The sequence below is a fragment of the Colias eurytheme genome, chromosome 12, assembly GCF_061535395.1.
Source record: "Colias eurytheme isolate Ceu_HAF_F1 chromosome 12, ilColEury1 Martin Lab GWU primary, whole genome shotgun sequence".
Taxonomy (NCBI): Eukaryota; Metazoa; Arthropoda; class Insecta; order Lepidoptera; family Pieridae; genus Colias; species Colias eurytheme.
Window position 1 is genome coordinate 4,244,245 of NC_142991.1, and position 20,411 is coordinate 4,264,655.

A 20,411-nucleotide genomic window follows, 5' to 3' on the forward strand; every position below is an offset into this window, starting at 1 on the left:
ATAAGTAGCCATAAAAACGCGACCACTTGTAGAAACTCGAGAAGATAATCGCCGGAGATAATGAGTTCGTACACATATGGAATTGCATACATGTCTATGTGAGTGGTTTGCGCTTATTGCAAAAACCACTCAAGTGACACCTCGTGTGTAGAGTAAGGAACCATAATTTTAAAAGTTTTACGTACCTATTTAATGTAATTAAATATAAAATTTCATTATGTGGTAACATTTAAATTGTAGATATCAGACAAATTAAAGATAACGAATCTATTGGTATTCCATTGGTATTTTTTAGTGTCACTGCGAAATTCATTTTGTATCGAGGTGCAAATATTTTACAGTGATGGTCTCTACAGTGGCAATAGCTTGAAATGCCACAGGCTTTTGAACTGAAATTGTGTTTAGATTCACTGTTTTGTGCAAACATAGACAGCGTAACAATTGTGTATGTTTAAGCCTCATACCCAGACTATAGATTACACTCATTATAACAGAAATACACTTGAATAAGCTAATGAAATAGTGGTCCTATTAGCTTTTACACATAAAAATTATCGTTCAGAAAAACAAACTATAAAAAGAAATGTACCTATATTATACCAAACATAATATTATAACTAAGTAATGTTTTTGAACCACTATAATACACGTGCCAATTGTTTTCTAAAACAAAGCAATTCTATTACAACCATCATTATAAAATATGTCACATGCACAAAGTTCCAGATTAAAATTTTAAATTGCTCTCAATTTATTCATCAAGGGAATTGAATAAAAACATCGCAGCACCAAGTTTGAGTACCGAGAGGGGTCGGGTTGAAAGGACCTCCTCTCCGCCAGAGGGTGAAGCCGAGCGAATGCGAAAATAGTGATGCAATTCTCAATCAATCTCTATAGATAAGCGAGTGTTAAATGAATTTAAATTTTAATCAACGTTACAAAAGGTTTCAATTTTTCATCTTGCTCTCCCATCTCTACATAAAACGTTTTATGCAACCGAACTTTGCAGATAATTTAAATGTCGTTGTAACGAAAATGATGCCTTTCAAAAATAGCATTTTATGCAACGAATTCAAATTATAGTGCCGGTACATAAAACGCAAGCTTATTTTATGTGAAATTTAAATTAGGGCATTTTCAAAATAATTATAACATAAAATTTACATAGAAGCATAAAACAGTTGAAGCAGCAGCGTTATGACTTTAAATAAGACTTGTAAAGCGCTCGCCAACAGTTTTACGAACAATATAAATAGTATAGAAATTGAGAGCAGGGGAACGTATTCAACCTGATGCATATTACGAAATAGCCAATCAGTAATTAAATAAAACGAAAACAGTAATCGCTTCCCTCTGTCCTCTTTTCTGTTACCCAATTGTGAATGATGCCAACCGATCGGACACTTGTAGCTTGCTGGTGTCTGATTTGGATGTCAGCCAAATGCTTCCTATATTTTATGCTCAAGTACCTTTTGAACTCCATTGCGGGTTATTGCTGGTGACATCGCTCGCTGTTCGAAACGTTTGTGCAAGAAATGTTTCAAGATTTACAATGTTGCAAGATTTGTAATAAACAATTCAATGTGTATTGAATAATTGAATATATCTTATAAGTACATGTTTTGGGTTCCCTTGATCTGTCAAAGCGATCGTTGTATAGTTGGTTAATGATGAATTACTTTTACAACCTGGGCAGGACTCAACAGTCAATTAGTCCAGAAAGGTTTCATATAAAAATCTTATAGTTTATAGACAATGCATAAGTGTACTAAAAGCAATGCATCCGACACAACTTGCTCTATTATTACATCTCTTTCCACAATTGAGCAAAGTGTTATCTTCTTGGTTATCATATTGTATCTACGATTATGATAATTACATAATTATGATTACTATTTTACATTTCTCAACATTGTAAGACGTAGTATAATCTCGTAATTACAAAACGCTTTCATATGCTTCAAACACGAATGTTTCATCCAATTGATAGAGCACGTAGAGCACAGAGAGTGTTAGCCCTTGTTACTGGCGGCTCACAAGTAGCAAGTTGAACGACAGTCCTCCAACGAAACAATTTCGTTGTCCCAACTGCTCTCTGACACTTGAGTGCACTGTGCCTGATTAAAACTCGTCCGGTTCATTCTCTTCGCTTTATTTGTTTAAGCATAGCGTAAACCATCTCTTTAAATACAATATTTGTTTGAATATTATTTTTCCTTTCAAGTCCAAAATATTTACACTCCTCTGGACTATGCAAACAAGGCATAAGCTGAATATGATACCGGAGGTGACGAAACATGATCGCGATGGACTGACCCAAAAAACGTTGCCTATAGATTCCGATTTCAGTAAGACGTCCAATAACTTATTTATTTGAGACATTACTCAAAATGAATTATACGAAATGATAATACATATTTATTGGTGAGATATTCTCTTGTGAATTGTGATGCATTGGCAACAATGTAATGGATGGTACATTGAAGATATTTTACGATGTCGTGACTTGTTGTTGCAATTTTGGGATTGAATAATAAAATAAGGGGTAACGTAGGAACATAGATTTAGCATTAGATGGGCTAGACAGTGCTGTATTATGCATTGAGTAGCACCCTAGGGGTCTAGACGAAGCAGATGTTTCAAATTGTCCGAGCAATAAATGGTTATGTAAAAAAATGTATGTACGTACTTATATATAAGTAAAATATGTAGTAAACGTATTAAGTATATTATAATACATCAATTGAACGATTACATTTCATGTCTGATTACATACATCGTCCATAAATTTTATACTACGTACCTACGGTAACGGCTAATTTATTGTAAGTAAAGTCTCTTGTCCGTACCTACTAAAGTATATTTTCCTATTCAAATACCAATGATGATCAATATTAAATACCAATTAAACTATAGAATTTCCTCAAGGTATCACAATATCCGCCGATAGAATATCCATTAATATCGAACTTATATTGAACTATCAATCTCAAGATTATTCCGCTGCCTGAAGCGATTTAGATTAAAGCTTTGCAACTTTAAGGTGAAGTTTGGAAGCCGGTGTCGGCAGACAACTTAATGGCACCTTAGAGAACATAGTTTCGTTCACGACACATATTGCATGCATATTATAATAGTTATAAATTACATGCATATGTGCTAATGAAAATTACTATCATTTATAATGCAGTTAGAACTACAACCATATTAGTTCGTACTCTATATTTATAACAGTCAAAAGTTTAATGTAACTCTGCTATATTTATAAATAGAGAATATATACTACTCAATATAATTTAGAGTAACTGAAAATTTGTTCGCATTTAGAAGTAGGGGCTTGGAATTAAATTTATTTTACGTGAATAGTATAAACCAAACACGAAAATTTAAATGAAAATGTTCAAACACACGCCCGCTTTTCAATGGCGTTCAGCGGCAGCCACGAGCAAAGTACTTTTTGAATTAACAGGTTCTATCTGCATTCAATCCGACTCATTCATTTAGTCCTACTGTTCATTTTTAATCATTTCCTCCCTCAAATAAGCAGGTTTCTGCTTTCTGTACAAATAATTTAAAATCGAAATACTCACAACGACTTTTCCGAAAATATTCCAAGTAATCCATCTGTTATTTTAAGAACATAGATTAAGCACTATTGAACGTCTGCCGAAATAGAAATTCCGGATTGTTTGATCAGCAAAAAACGACATTTCTCTTTACCGAACATCCACAAAATGATTTTCCGAGCCGTTACAATACGGCGTGTCTTCTTCGCTCCCCCGGGCTAGGCGTCGTCTCTTGACAGGGATAAATCCTGCGCCACCCTCGTTTTTATATCCACTCTATATAGCTAGACGCGGCCAACTCATTACTGTAGTTTTATTCCCCTATTGCACAGCCAAACAATGGTATAAAAAATAGGCAACCATCATTGAAAGACATAAAAGGCTATATGTGAACCCTCTTAATAACAATTGAAGATCGGAACCCATATAGGTTTACTGCCCCATTGTTCTTTGTCCGAAAACCGTTGTAATTAGCGTCCCCATCCCGATAGCAACAAAAAGGTGCCTTATTTAGTTGCTCGGTCATGGGGCTTAATGAAGTTATCTAATTTTGTAGCAAAGTTTCAAGAGATATTGTTCTGAGCGTAGGCTTGTACTGATTGTGTAAGTTTTACAAATGAATGGGCAATTGTCTCAAGTATAATGCGTTCGTAGTGCTCAAACAATCTATTATAATGTGACTTATTAATTTACTAATGAGTGGCATTGTCTGCTCATTGTTTAATTTCAAATCTTTGTTATCTTCAGCATAAGAAAAAGTACAACAGATTTAAATTTTAAAAGAGAGAAGTTGTATATAATTGGATGCAAGGAGGCACTTCAGTCCCCTTTCTGTCCGTAGATGCTTGTGAAGTTATTCCGAACCACTGCAATTTACCACATTGTCACATTGTCTTTTACCGTCTCAGTTGGAACGTGGCTCGAGTGATATAAGACTTGCTATGATTCCTCGCGTTAGAATGTGGTTAATACTTCTAACAATTACAGCATTCACTACCTTTGTACGGAAAATAAGTACCAGTAGACAAGATAAGTATATTCATTGATTAGAAAATAAAAATGCATTGACTGTTATTAAAATAGAATTTACGATATAGTCTATGTTTAGTAATTTGATTCTTTAAAATAGAAATCTCAATAAAACCGGCCAAGTGCGAGTCGGGCTCGCGCACAAAGGGTTCCGTAGCAGCAAATATAATAAATTACAGTTAAATCAACCTATCTCAAAAACTATAAGAGATACTTTGATCAAACCAAAAATCGTTGAAAGAGTTAATTAGCATGCATCACCTCTATTTTTTTTAGAATTTTATACCCCGTAGTTATAAAAATAGAGGGGGGGGGACATACTTTTTACGACTTTGAGAGCTGATATCTCAAAAACCGTTCACTTTAAGAAAAATGTTTTTTAGAAAACTTTATATCATTTTAAAAGACCTTTCCATTGATACCCCACACGGGTATGTACATCGAAAAAAAAAATTTCATCCCTCAGTTACATGTATGGGGGGCCCCACCCCCAATTCTTTTTTTTACTATTTAGTGTCATATTTTTGTAGCGGTTCATACAACACATATTCCCATCAAATTTCATCACTGTAGTACTTATAGTTTCCGAGTAAATCGGCTGTGACAGACGGACAGACGGACAGACGGACAGACGGACATGACGAAACTATAAGGGTTCCGTTTTTGCCATTTTGGCTACGGAACCCTAATAAAAACTTGTGTATGAAATGTCCAAATATGACATAGGTACATACTAAATAGGTACAAGTAGTTTAGGTGCCAAGATATAATATTTTGTCTAATATATTATATGAGATCAATGAATGTGATAAGTCGCTCGTTTTGGTACTCAAAAGGAAACAAGACATGTTGACAAGTTGATTTATAGTCATGTTATGTATGGACTTCTGTTTGACCATCATAAGTCATAACATTATGTTGTTGATTGCTAATGGAATATTTATTAAGTGACGACGATATAAACTTATATTAAGCAGTGTTGATGGGAACTAGTCTTTAACTAGTCTTTTAATTTTTAATTATGTCGTCATAGACTTTCATTTTACGAACGATAGAGTAAAAATTATTTTAATTAATTAATAAACTTATATCCTAATAAATCGCTTTTTATATGTTTAATAACACAGATGGCATAACAAAAGTCTTATAACTTACTGTATAAGAGCCGTAGCTGGCGACTTATTGATAAAGAATTAGACCCTTCTTAAAAGTACCCACTTAAAGTCAAAAGAGTTCCAATATTCAATGAATTCTAAAACCGCAATTTCAAATCACTCCAGTTCATTTAATGGTAGGGTTTTATTTGCCTCTCATACTTCTTAGTTCTTATATAAAAAAGAAGAAAATTTATTTCTGCCATTGTTCAGTAAGACATAGATAATTTAGATGTTCCTAGATTAAAATCTAAAAAAATCTCAGCACAAAATGATCTGGAAAACTTTAACAACAGCACGATGTAGATAATGGTCGTATGTGTGCATAACATTTGTAGTACTTTCTTAACCTGTCCTCGCAGACTAACAAACATCCTGCGAGACGATAACAAACGCATTTGAATTTCCTAACTCGATAATGGTCTGCCGATACGGGCGTGCGATGGGCCTGGCATGTCATTACTCCCAAAACGTCATGGTACTTCAATCCGCCAAACTGAGTCACTGTCGATGACATGTACCTTATATAGGTACTGGAAAATTTTACAAAACCATTTATTGATTTGTCTCAAGGGTATGGCGGATTGGCAGACTGAATATGATTATGAATATGTGGCTAGACAGTGTAATCGTGGAATAATTTGAATAAGGTATACGTTTTCTTTTTCTTATATGCTCTGGAACGAAGTGGATTAAGTAATTGCTAAATATAAATATATAGCTACAATATCTATAACCTTAAATAATCGCACGCATTCTAAGTTGTGTCTGTGAATGAAACATATACGATTTATGCAATTGCTGTTGTAAGTATATATGCTACCGGAAATGTATGAAATCAAGGAATTGTATACAATTCCTAGGAAATTTATATAATTCCTAAAATCGCACGGAAATGTGTGAAATAAATTATTTTATACACATTTCCTAGGAGTAAATGTAAAACATTTAAGATATTGATATGTCGCAGGCAAATTGTATATATAATCTGGCTGTTTACAAACGGTCGGCATTTTGTAGTAACTGCCGATAATGATTACATACATTTCCGGTAACATATACATTACTAGCAATGCCCTGCGGTTTCACCCGCATAGATAGCGATATCGTTACAGTGAAGTCTACGTCTAAGGTTTAATTTTTAATCACATGAAAATCACCTTTACACCGTCCCGCACTACGGCCTATTTTTTTTTTTGTTTTAGTGGGGAAATCTTTCATAGATACCCACGTCCTCCGGGGGAGGGGCCGTGGGTTATGTCGGATTCCTACCGACCAAAACCCCACTGTGTTCCGTCAAGACGCATATTGGTAGAATTCCTCCGTGACCCCCGCACTACGGCCTGCACGAACAGTATACCTACTATTTTCTGTAGATTGACACTTTTAAAAATTCGTTATATCTTTTGAATGGAATATCCAATTCTTTTCATTTAAAAAGTATTTTGCTGGTATTGAAACAGTCTATAATAAAACATCATTTAATGGGATAAGGATTAATATATGTGTATGGATAACATGGTTTGATTACTGTCGGCACTTCTATTTACTTTGAAAACGTAAAAAAGTTGTTGTAGTAACATAACTACTGAAGATGGACATATGGTATCGCGGACTTTCTTGTAGATATTGATCCATTCTATAATACCGTAGAACATTTTTTTGTTCTATCTTCAATAGATTCCGCAGCGCACGCGATGACAGAAGTTTTATTGAGGAATTTTTTACACCTTGGGTTACATTATTGCATTTTTGGTAAGGATCTCTAATTTTTTTGAAAATGCAATATAGCCTATGTTGCTCAGTAAAGATGCAGCTTTCTAATGGTGAAAGAATTTTTGAAATCGGTCCAGTAGTTTATGCGTGAAAACCATACATACATACATACATACATACATACATACTTACAAACTTTTCCTCTTTATAATATTAGTATAGATACATCTTACATCTGTGATATAATCTACTTAGTACATACCTACTATTAATCACTTTAAAGTGAGTTAATTTAATATCGATCAATCGGATCTGCATTATAAATAATTGATTAATATTCATTTTGCCCCGGTTGTCTGCAAGACATAACACCGAGAAATAAATTGCACTATGTAGTAAATGTACACGAACTAAATTATTGAGGAATTAAATAAATAAATAATAATAGAGAAAATTTTTGTAAAGACTATATGTAACTATGAAACTTGTGTGTATGAAATTTTTATGCATTAGTGATCAACAAAATTTTAATATTACCGTATAGGTAGAATAAATAATCTTAGGAGTCAGCTTAGTGACTTATGTAATAGATAAAGCTCAAAAATCACTTTGCTGACTACAATCTAACATCCCCTACACCGGGGTTTAGGGATGAAATACGAGGGTTGTGACGCAATTGTAAAGACCTCAGATATCTCTTATGCAAATGTAGCAGAAACGCGCTCAAGAGTATCTTTAGTCGAACATAAAAATTCGATCGTAAACATACTTTCGAGGCTTATAAACCGCATTATGAGCGGAATTGAAATACCAATGGTACACCCATAAACATTTAAGACCTCCCATACGGTTTTTTCATGTCCAGAGAAGGAGTGTCTATTGTTCTTCAAAAATGCCAAAACGAGAGATTCTAATCATCGTTATGGAATGGAATGGTCCATAAAAGACGTAAAATATGTGTAGCGTTATGGTCATGATAAATGAAATAAACGTGCATGTAATCGTATTCCGAGTCCCCTAGGCCTGCACTTGCCGAGTCTATTCTGTGACGCTCACACGAATAATCCCCTCAACAGAAGTATTTGCACGCGCCAGCATTATTGATGACAGGCTCTACCATAATTCCTATGACATTTGTGAAGGGTAGGGTTGCATCACACACATTTCTTACATTTTCACATAATTGTTATTTATATGGTAATGCGGTACGTTACTAGTTTCTAATTGAATATAAAATGTATGGTATTACATGATCGGCGCCAGCGGTTTGTAAAATGACTACCGCTATAAACATCTGCATCCGTTGCAATGCGTTAAACCTACTAAAGTAAATCACGTATCCGACCGTGCTGAATTTATACTCTATAAAGGGTAATATTTAAATGTTTATTGTGGCCCTTACTATAAAAGCGATGACAAAACATAATGGCTTGCTTTGCTATAACTTGATACTTTATTTCATACGCAATTGACAGCTGCCTAATAAATTAACAATTTTTCATTCCTTATTTAGTATTTCCACTGTTATTTATTTTCTATCATTAAATTATTAACCATCAAAAATTTTTAGTAATTAAAATTAATTTATCGTCCGTCAGATTTCCCGTCCCAATGATTAATTGATTAGTATATATGCAGAACTAATGTCTAATGGTGGCCTATAAAATAGAAAAATAATCCTTGTGGGAAAGAATTCATCAGCCGATACAACTGCGCTGATAACTTAATTATAAACAATAAGAATTAAAATAAACAAAATGGATCTTTATGGATGCCGTGTTATGTGGTAATTAAAAGTTTATAACCCCCAATAAAACTGGTGGAATAAGATATCTTTAGAGATACGAAGTATCTTCGGCCTACGCATCGGACAAACCAAACCTTAATTACTTTACTAATTCAGCATTAGAGGTAATAACACGTAGGTATGTAGTAGTGATTAGATTGAACAAGTTACACCCCACAACAAGATCATTTTATGTTATGTTTATAACACGTGTTCGATAGATAACAATTTTTAAAAGGTATCATGACTAAAGTCCAATAAAATTAAACAGTATATCGATTACTGAAACCATTTATTATAACCTTAATTTATATTACTGTATCTTGAAGTAATCTTTAATAATCAATTACTCAAAGCCTGTTAAAATGCTATTTTAATCAATATTGGATCTATGACACAATTAATTAGAACATGCAGGAATGCTAGCAACGCCCCGTAACTAGATACGTAGAGCACTTGCCTCTTATCAGAAATCGATTTAATACGCCTGTGATACGGAATTGTAACTATATTAGGTTCTCAATAATCCAGACAAGCTTAGAATGCGATGCCAGATTATTCCCGAAGCATCCGGATTGCAAGCTATATACATATGTATATTATAATATATCTTCATTCATTCATTCATATAGTACTTTTAGGTATATTAAAATATGCTCATAAGAATAGATTAGCAATACTTAAGTCTTAAGGACAAACGATTATGAAAATGTTTTTTCTTAAAATACTTTATCATATCAATGTCGAAGAAGAATTAACATTTTGTTATGAAATTCATATGTATTATTGCGGTAACTGGCTAAGTGAGATTCCGGAATCATTTCACATAATTGTTATTTCGGGGTCCTAATATAATACTCATATTTTAAAGATAAGTAAATTGAATTAATTATTAATCTTACTTAAGAGCAAAGATTAAAAAAAATATTTGAATGGTAGAGTTACATATGAATTTATAAATACCTAACTATATCTTTTTATACTGGGTCGACCCGGACAAAGCGGCTTACTAGATTTATACGAAATTATTTGTATAAATTTAACTTTTTCATAACTTTTTATACCTATCTTTATTTGAAAACAACAGTTCACATGTCTCTAGGTGCGCTCTATGTAACATAATACTACAGTGCAGTAATGATTTTTGAATCAATCCATTATTGCGTTGTGTTATTTATCAATAATTGTATTGAAATATTAATCATAATACACATTATGCAAGCAAATAAATTAACCTCAATGACGCACTGCGTCTGACCGTCAACGATGCTCCTATGTACCTATACGCTAGGCGTTTAAAATAGGATAGTGTTAGAATGAGAAGCGTTGACACACTGATTTATTACAATTGCTTCAACAAACACTGTGCTAGTGTGGCTATTAAAGGAATTGGTGTTGTAGGGATGGCACAAAGGATAGAGATTCGCGTGATTGTGCGGAGGCGCCAGTGTTGATAGCAAGGCACCCTACGACCTTGCGCCCGCGTCCGTCGTCGCGACATGACGCTAGGGACGCTCTCTCGAATCTGATAACACGAAATGGACCCGACTTCCGATCTCATTTTATACTATAAATATTCGTTTATTGTTTATAGCCAATAAAACTATTTTAAGTGTATTATATTTAAGTGCGCATTGATGTTATACGGTAATGAATGGGTTATTTACGTCGAACTCTACATTGTATAAATACCTTATATGCGCTAGTCGATAAGTAAGATCGATAAGTAAGATTAAACTATAAAATACACATTTGAAGTGAAATTCTAAAAACACGCATTTATTTTATTTCATTCTTAATTAACAAAAATATAAAACAATTTAGTGACTATTTAAAAAAAATGAACTAAACTAAATAACCTTTAAAAGAAATTGAATCTAGCTAGATGCACAGCCCTGTTTTAGGAGAATAGACAAGATCCGATATGCCGAATGCTAAGATACATGGCGCCTAAGTATGCGCCGGCGCACGTAAGTACATCTCGTCAAGCAACCAAGCTCGCTTCGTTTTACTTTATATCTATTGGACAAATGCTACTGAAACCGAAATACTAGACTGAAACATTATTATTTTTTAAATATAAATTTATTAAAGATGAGGAGACTCTACATTTACATACATATTTAGTTTTACGTGCTTTGTTACTCTATTACTTTGAAGTAGTATATTATTCGGATCTCACAGGTAAGTAGATAGCTCTATCTAATAGTGTAATGATAATTGCATGTAGAGCAAATGATCAAAGTTGTTGGGCTCTATAAAGTACCTACTCTTAATAAATCAACATTACACAAATCTAAATCCTACCGCATCTGGAGTAAAAATAAATGGTTACCTTTAATACGACACTACATCATCCGATACATACACGTAACATGCCACTTGCGATACGCCAAGAGCGAGATTACACCTAAGATACAAATCCCTCCGTAAACAAAAGATTCTCATCGATTGTCTTCCTAATAACACGAGATTCCAAACCCTATCACCTTGTAATAGAGCATATTTCATCCGAAATACACCGCTAAGAAAGCTAAGTGTCTCATAAAAGAAACACCTGGAGGCGGCATAATCTTCGGACGCAGGATTATTTATAAACCTAGGGTTTAGATACTTTCTTATAAAATAAACAATGATGAAAGATATAGGCGTATTTATTAGTCTGACTTCGTATTATTATAGCAAATATTTTCTTTCACTATCTTCTGTTTATTTTCAAATATTGAAACTTTTAGAAAACAAGATATAGTATAAATAATACAATTTGCAATTTATACAAATCATAAGTTATACATTATAAAATACAAGTATAAGGTTATTTTAAAGTGCAATTTGCTGTATTTGGAAATAAGTCAAACATCAAAATAAATGTCGACAAGTAAATAATTCTAATGTAAGAAAATGATAGTAAACATTCTCAATAAATCGATATATAAAGTATAAACACAAGTGCAATTTTAAGGTCTTAGATATTTCCTGGCGCTATTCCACCATCGTTGTTACCATATTTATAAAATCTTCGCCATTTACGGCACAAAGGGAAAGGTATGAACAGATTGATTTATTCCTTTGTGCTTGATCAGCGCTATTCATTAGCGATCACATATCCATCAATGTGGATATGGGTACATTGAGATGGCCTACAAAAGCTAATACAAAATTCCACGATGTATGATATTTAATGTGTACTGTCATACTATACATTAAACTTTTAAATGATGCAGAACAATTTCTGTAGATTCATGGTAAATATAAATAAATAAATCGCACATATTTTTAAACAAACTGCAATATCAAAATAGTACAGAATTTGAAGCTCACATGCAAGTCATCGGATAAACAGAAATCTAGCGCGTTGATGAATAGTGCTTGATATTAAAGGCAACCATATTGCAAAGAACTCTACATTCCAAATGTATAAAGCAAGGATTAACGTAGATTTTTTATTCACACGCTGCGCAAATTAGGAAGAGGGATTCAGAAAAAAGTTCAAGAGAAAATGAGGACAGTTTTTAATTCCGGATACTGAGAGCAGAGGAACTTATACATACGGTTGTGAATGAGACCCGAATCCCGATACGATTTATTCAAAACAACTTACATGTGACGTACTCGCGCTACGTATAACGTATAGACTAGAGTAGATAATTTTTGAAACAAAAAAAAATCGCAGTCGGATGAAACCCATTAGAAAAGGAGGAGAATATGATAAAAATGGAAGGAAAAATAAATTACGGTCAATCCGAGTTCGGGAAGTGGGAGGCCCCCCTCCTGATTTAGTAAAAGCTCATTATCACACTGTTTGTATGCATTTCCTGAGAACATTTACTATGGTGGTGTTTATTTTTTTTACACCATATGAAAGTAGAGATTTCAATGAATAAAAGGCAACCCCAGTTTTTGAAAAAAGCTGATATTTTGACGGGTGACTTTTCGATTGAAAATTAGGTTGTTTTTTTGGTGTTAATTCAAAATAAGGCGAAAAAATAAATATTTTCAATCAAATAAATTACAGTATATTTGGGACATAATAAAGTAAGTTTCCACCAAATTTCGTAGAAAAACAATAAATTTTGAAGTAGATAAAAATAAAAGACCAAAAACTTGGTCTTTTGAATTTTTCACCTAAATTTTGAGGTTATGTGAAAAAATTGTTAATACAAAAGTTGTAGAACTTTTAATTACCTACAACTTTGCCATTGAACTTTTTTCTGTAGGACTTGTAGTTTTGTCGGAAATCGAGAGAAACCATTTTTTTCTCTTAAAAGCTCCCCCCTCCCACTTCCCGAACTCGGATTGACCGTAATTTATTTTTCCTTTTATTTTCATCATATTCCCCTCCTTTTCTAATGGGTTTCATCCGACTGTGATTTTTTTTATCTTTTCATTATTTTTAAAGGCTTCTTTCTACCCCAGTCTAGTGAGCGTGAAAACTTAATGTCTGAAGTACTAAAACTTGTTCTGAAGCTTACAGCACTTTAGCTAAAGTGTTAGAAACTCTTATCTTTGAGTCAAATTTTTACAAAGTTTACGAGAGCAAAGTATCTCTTTGGCAATAAAGAAATAACTGAAAGACTCAAATTGAAAATATATTATTTTGCGACAAAATACAACAGAAACGCTGATTGCTAATAATCTTATCTATTTCAAGGTTACAAAATGATAATATTAAAATTATACACTCCCTCACGTAGTACAATTTTTACAATCTTGATAAGATAGCCAACATTTTAATTTATTAGAGTACATTACACGTTATAAATATATTTTACGTATGCGTATAAAAGCTTTATCTCGATGGTAACTAGATTACATGTTTGAGTAAGCCTTTTTGGATGTAAACAAGGGGCTGCAGTGTCAATAATGAAGTTAAAATAATAATTTCGGTTGGGCGATTTTCATTGGGCGCGATGCAAACGCAGCGGGGCGCCAGGGCGCGAGGGCGGTAACGAGATGAGCGGTCACGCAACGCTGTCCGCGAGAGATAAGCGACCCCTAGCCGAATAACCTCATAACTCTCTCTAATGTCGCAAACAAGTTAAATTAGCCCCATTCATATTAAATGTTAACTAACCTTAACGCTCTATTAAAACTAATTGACGATTTTACGATTTTAGTGGGATTATACAAACAAATTGGGTTATTAGGATCCATTGTAATTAGGTCACAACTATTCATCCTTTTGACGATTTACGTATTAGTGAAAAGGTTTTATCAAAATATATGTAGATTTTATTGAATATTATAATTAATAGATGCTTACATAACCGTCTCATACTATTGTATTCTAAGAATGTATTAGGTCACCATTGTAATGTTATTCCAGAAGATAAAAACGAATGTATGTAAATATATTAGAGAAAGACATTGCCTCGGGCCTGCAAATAAATAAAAGCAATAAAGAGGGATCGGCGCCGGGTTTCCAATCAGCGATATTGACGGATCAAAATCGTTGAAGCTATTCTAATCTTTTATTTGTTCGCACATGTACAAACTCGTTCATCACAATAGATGATCATATATAATGTATTTCAGCTTAAAGCTGCCAATGAAACGGATATTCATTCCTCGCTCTTTTTCATACGTGATATTAAAGTATGTTCACTTTTGTTATCCCTAGGTAAATCTTTGCGTCTTTGTTCTAAATCTCTAATAAATTATTTCTTTCAATTCTAAAATAAAATAAAATTACGTTACGTATAATACTTCCAACTAGATTTCGGCGACTCCCCGTTTTATGATTTTCGAAATACTCTGATTTGCTTTTGAAAACAAAAGTAGCCCGACCTATTTACCAGCATAAATGCATATGAGCAAATGAAAATTTAGTTGAAGTCCAACCATTTTAAAAATAAGCCGAAATAAGAAGACAGAGAGTCGAACATTTAAAAATATATGTATATGCTATTGTTACAAGTACTCTACATACTTTCAAATGCATTTGTCCTTTGTGCACTGAAATAGTGAGTACGTTGTACTTATTTATCCCAAGGATTTGTGTTTCACAAAGTTGTTATTTTGACATTTTATACTGAGATATATTATTTTTATATTTTAAAAGTTAATGCACTGCCGCTTGCATGCATTACAATAGTTATCGTTGTACTCCTAAACTCTCAACTGGTATTCAAATGTATATTGTTATTTTAGATAAAACCACTCGTAGCAGTCACACATGTTTGAACATTTAAAGCCTATTTAGATACAGATAAGACAGGTCAGTCCGACTCTTCCTCGACTATTTCGACTGTTTGTTTGACTAACATACAGATATCCGTTGTTGGATCTTGACCAAACATCTTGGGATTATTTCCAACTTAAATAACTGTGATGTAAAACAGCGACGTGTTATTGTTAACAAGGAAAACCTTAAGTAAATATATCTTCTTGATGTGTTCTTCAAAAGTCTGTTCTTAGAATAGTGTAGCATTATTATTCAGAGCAATGATTAATTCTAATTCAGAGCTAAAATAAAGACAGTGTTATACAGTTGAGCTTGAACAGTAAGTAATATAAATAATACTCATAAATTAATAGTCCAAATTATAGCTGCCCCAAAATCATCGTGAAGATTTTAAAATATCACTACCTACATTAAAGAGTCACCCAAAGCCTGTACCAAAAGGTATATAATATAAAACTAATAGAAAATCATAGACCATCTGTTATATTGCATTCATCGATGAATAGATTGTCACAACTCACACCCATATCAGGGAAATTCCTATCGTATCGATCCTGCCTTTGTGTCGTTTAATCAATAATTTAATAACGCTGCCAACGCATACCCATAATAGATTGTATTCTTTGACATAGAATGTTTATTCTACATAGTATACTAAGAACATTCCACTATGTATATGAAAAAAACATGAATATAATGTATAAACATAGGGCTCATCATTGGTCATCTTTACTAGACAACGCAGAAAATTTGAGTAAGATTTCAGGACTTCAGGTGAATGATTTACGCATAAAAAATGTAATAATTTTTTTTTTTCTGTTATACAAAGAAGCTGATTAGTAAGGATACATATAACAAATGTACATACGAATTTAATTTATTACATCATAACTGTTCGTTGATAAAAACTCAAGAAAAGAATGTTCATGTTTTTGTCGCACGTCACTAAAAGCAACATAGCCGAACTTAGACGTCATATCCCGTTCGCAAGTTTTATTGCCCTCTTATGAGAGCCGCCATGTGCAGGAATCTACATAAACCACACTGTAGGGCTAATTTAATATTCGGAAGTAAACGAAGATCAAAAGTTGCAACGCGTAAACGTTTTATAGCCATTTTTTTAAAACTCTACTATTTTGTATATTTCCTTTATAAGTATATGTACTAGCTTCAGCTTCGCCAAATGGAGTCTAATGGGAATGAGATGTTTCATCTCGGCAGAAAGTAGCCTATGGGCTATGACCTATGTCTTGCTCATGCTCCTGCCTGTCAACTATCTTCAAACATAAAAATCATATCATAAAATTACTGAGACTTTACCTGAATAAAATACGAACATACACACTTTCGCATTTATAAAAAAAGGTTATCTATTTTATTCGAGTCAATTTACTATTTAAAATGTTAATTTAAGTTTACTGATTTTATATTAGAGCTGGCAAGTGGCAACCGAGCACTCTAGGACATCACTCATTATCCGGTCCATCCACCAATTTAATGCAGCTTTTATTGGTTAGTCATTAGTAAATAAATATGCAATAAGTTAATTAAATATATTTTTATATACCTATGGAAATTTGTTATATGTAAATTAAACCTATACCTAATTTTCCTGGAGTTGTAGGTAATTAACACAGAAATCGCTTCCCAGTTAACAAGGAAAAAGAAAGTAGCGTATCGTAAAAGTAACTTGCGAAGCAAACCGTACTAATAGATTAAAGTCAAGAAACGTGTTTGCAAGTGTGACCTCAATTATCATTATTCACTTAATCAATCGTTAACCGTTATTTGGCTAGCGAAATCTTTAGGTTATCGATACGAAATCGATTTTGCGAGTCTGCATGTGAAACCGGAACGAAGATCGAATCGTGTGACGAATTAAACATTAATTTAAATGCCTCGAGCTTGTTTATAAATACAATGAGATTAAAGTATGGCTAATGGCCATGAAATGAATTTATCTTTTTATCTTTTGAACAATTTAAACATTTAAAACGTAGGTAGGTAATAATAGGTACGCGTTGGTCTTGCAAAAGTCGTATTAAAACATGGTTCACAATAAAAACTAATTACAGTCTAGACAATGTTGACTTAAAAAGATAAACTATAATATATTTCTGCACAATGTATTAATTGGGGACAATGTTTACGAAAATGTGCATTCCTAAAGTCTAGAGTCTAGACTCTAGACACTATTAACGACACGATGTAGATATGTCGCTGACAAAGTCTCCGATTTTTTTATTTTATTTTATTATTATATCTTTATAGACAAATTAAACTATACATAGGTACTTTGACTGTTACATAATAATTAGAAATAATGGTCAGCATCATCGCTTATAAAAGATTTCTTGCAAAGTAACCTAGCAAGGAAAAAGATAATCTCGGTAACTATTGGTTCGAATTGAAAGTTATTGTTGGCTTGGAAGTTGGAATGTCCATTTGTAGAGGATGACTATAGGCTGTATAACAATTAACATCTTGCTTCAACAACAGTATCAATGAAAAATGATGCAAAAAAAGGGAATCAATATTCCTTTAATTAAATATTATAATGACATATAAATATTTTTTATAAAATAATGACGAAATATACCTATGAAATATCTGTCGTCTATTTACCACTGGCATTTATTTTACAAATCCCTTGAAGCTTATTTTACGAAATTATATCAAAACTTCAACCTCATTCCTAGAAATAGCATAATATGAACATTGTAGGTAGCTAACCGCATGAATCTAGACATGCAAAATAGCTCACGGATGTAACTAAGTATTATACGCATATTATATTTCAGACCGTCAGCAATTCCTTTGTTATAAATGCAAGTTATAAATGAGTAATATTATTCCGTATGTGCGAATTGTCCATAAACGCAATAGTATAAATATTTCAAACAAAAACATAATTTTCTTGTCATTCAGCTAAATGAGAAAGCGCGAAGACTTTGCATACTTAAGCGTTCATAATAATTGATAATGAACGCGAACATTTATCGCGAAAGTCTCATAAAACTACCCTAAGCAGCCAATAATAAACAAAGTTATAGGTAGAAACTCAAAACGGACAGAGAAAAGCGTAACTAACATCGCTCAGCTGTTATTGATCGTTTGTGAGGGACTAGGGAGGGACGCACCGTCTTGCTTTGACGGCTCATTTCTACATGTCGTGTATCGCTTAACCCTGCCACTGGCAATGGAATAGTCATCGTGACGTGCCACAATTGAGAATGAAGACAAATCAAGAGTTGCATAGAAAACCTCGACATTCACAATGGCCAGACTATTTATAGCTTTCAGAATGCCTCGCTTTATATAAATGCAGCTTATAGACTATGAAGTGGTATTTTCAATGTTCATATATCAACAAACACATCAGTCTTGTTTTGAAATGTCAGGAGGAAGTTCAGGCCTTTCTCGAAATTTTACATAACAATTATTGAGTTCATTTGCTACCCTTGCATAATGACATTCATTGGGTACAACCAGTAGCTGACCTTTCATATTGAGTACTTTCCACGGTCCTTGCCGTGAGCGATCTGAGACTCAGCTGATTCATATAAACTATGGCCAAAATTACGTAAACTTTACTCATCAAGATTAGTCATTCATTCATAAGTCATTTTATATTTAAAAATTCCATCGTCCATTTGGCATCGCATCATGGTTATCTTGCATATTATAGGTACATAATACCGTTTACGTAATATTTTTTTACATCATTTATTATTTACCTAGTACATATATATATTCCAACCATTCGTTTTCTCAATATAATGTTTTAATATTATTCAAATCAGTGTATTTTGCTGTGTAGTATCAACTGCATAGAGAGCAATCGGGAACCAACCAAAATAGGGAACTAAATACGTTTAGTTGGAAATTCTAATAAACACTCTATATAGGTTTACTGGTAAGGCGCAAGTTGGACTAGATTTACGATGACAACATTGGCTCCGCTTCAATTTTACTAAGAAACGCGTCAAAGGATCAATAAAAACAGTGTAGGCTGAGCGCCTGGGCGGTCACTTTTTTCAACACTTGCGGGAACAAGTCCGGTATAGAAGGAAATCGTACAAAAAAACCTGTTAATGATCGTGGTTGTGTCATGTTTGAATGAATAAATTAGGACGGTTAAAAATGCGCTTACATGGATGGACACAAGCTGAACAAAAAGTGAAAATGTATTATATCTTTTCCTTTATTTCATTGCGTAGATGAAAAAACGTATCTTAATGTTATTAAAAGTTCACTCAATATTTGCAAATATTTACTAAGTAGTAGGCATATACATAATACAACTATATGTAATATATGGGTTATTACTAATTAAGTGCATTAAACATATTATTATCTTATCTCAGCATTCCGCTAAATCATTCGGTCCCTTTATTGAAATACCGCTCGGTCTATTTGAACCCAAAATAAAACATGTGGCATCCAAAAGGGCCGCAGGGCGGTCACTTAAGAAAATATTTGCACAAAAAGTAAAAAGTTTTCCGAATAAAACCATTAAAAACAACTGCAACGACCTCGGGCGGCCTTCCAAATTCCAGCATTCAGAGAATGCAGCTACCTGCTTTTAAACCATAGATATGAAGCCGACAAATATGCGCAACCCGACCTAATTCGATTATTGATCAGGGAGCAGCCTCCGAGCGGAATGGAGCGACCTTTCGAAACCGATAGAGTAATGCTAGTGACCCAGTACGTCAAGTGACGTACAAACAAATATGCGCGGCCATATGGTTTCGCCTATTGCAGTCAAGTGTTCATTTATGGACGAAAATGTTTGCGGACGCCATCTATAGAACTATTATGTAGCCGGCCACTTAGCTTGGAATGCTAATATTGTAATTATCATAATTCCTACCTGTAATAATGTTGGCTTATTATAATAATATTATTCGATCACACGTTGCAATGCAAAGCCTTATTTTGTAATCTATGTTGAGCTTTTAATATCTACAAAG

General features: G+C 33.3%; 1 protein-coding gene across 3 annotated transcripts in view; it reads right to left on the bottom strand.

Annotated features, from left to right (window-relative positions):
- p130CAS (Serine_rich_CAS and FAT-like_CAS_C domain-containing protein p130CAS) overlaps positions 1-20,411 on the bottom strand; it is a 58,470-nt gene that overhangs the window by 18,880 nt on the left and 19,179 nt on the right. The gene's annotated exons all lie outside the window — the stretch shown is intronic.